Source organism: Buceros rhinoceros, unplaced genomic scaffold, assembly GCF_000710305.1.
Source record: "Buceros rhinoceros silvestris isolate BGI_N320 unplaced genomic scaffold, ASM71030v1 scaffold30074, whole genome shotgun sequence".
Lineage (NCBI taxonomy): Eukaryota > Metazoa > Chordata > Aves > Bucerotiformes > Bucerotidae > Buceros > Buceros rhinoceros.
Window position 1 is genome coordinate 1 of NW_010410447.1, and position 627 is coordinate 627.

The following is a 627-nucleotide window of genomic DNA, read 5'->3' on the forward strand; positions in this document are numbered from 1 at the left end:
CTGCATCCCCCTAAGCACTGGGAAACGCACGCTCTGCTGCAGGCAGGCAGCGCTTTAGGGCCTTTGGCTCTCGAGGGTGCAGTGGAGCTTCTCAGCTGCTGCGTGTCATGGGAAGGGTTCCTGTTGAGTCTCTGTGAAGTTGCTGCCTGGGAGAAAGGAGGGCTTCCCTGGCTGGTGGAGTGTCCTTCAATGTCCCCCGTCTAGCTTTTAGTGTCGGGAGACTGGGTAATTTGACCCTGAAGGTGCAGCCATGGCAAAGCTCGGGATGGAGCATCTTCTGAGATTTTGTTCCCCGGAAATGAAGGTGTTCCATGATACTGCTGCCGTGTGGTCCCTGCCAGGTCCCCGGCAGCTGACACCTTCTCCTCCCTATCCCAGGTCTGGGTCCCAATTCTTCTTCCACCCCAGCACATGAAGTTGGCAGGAGGACCTCAGTGCTCTTCTCCAAGAAGAACCCTAAAACTGCAGGCCCTCCGAAACGTCCAGGACGTCCCCCAAAGAATCGTGACAGCCAGATCGCTCCCGGACATGGGAACAGCCCCATCGGACCCCCCCAGCTCCCGATAATGGGGCCCTCCCAGCGGCAGAGGAAGCGAGGGCGAAGCCCGCGCCCCCACTCCCACTCGG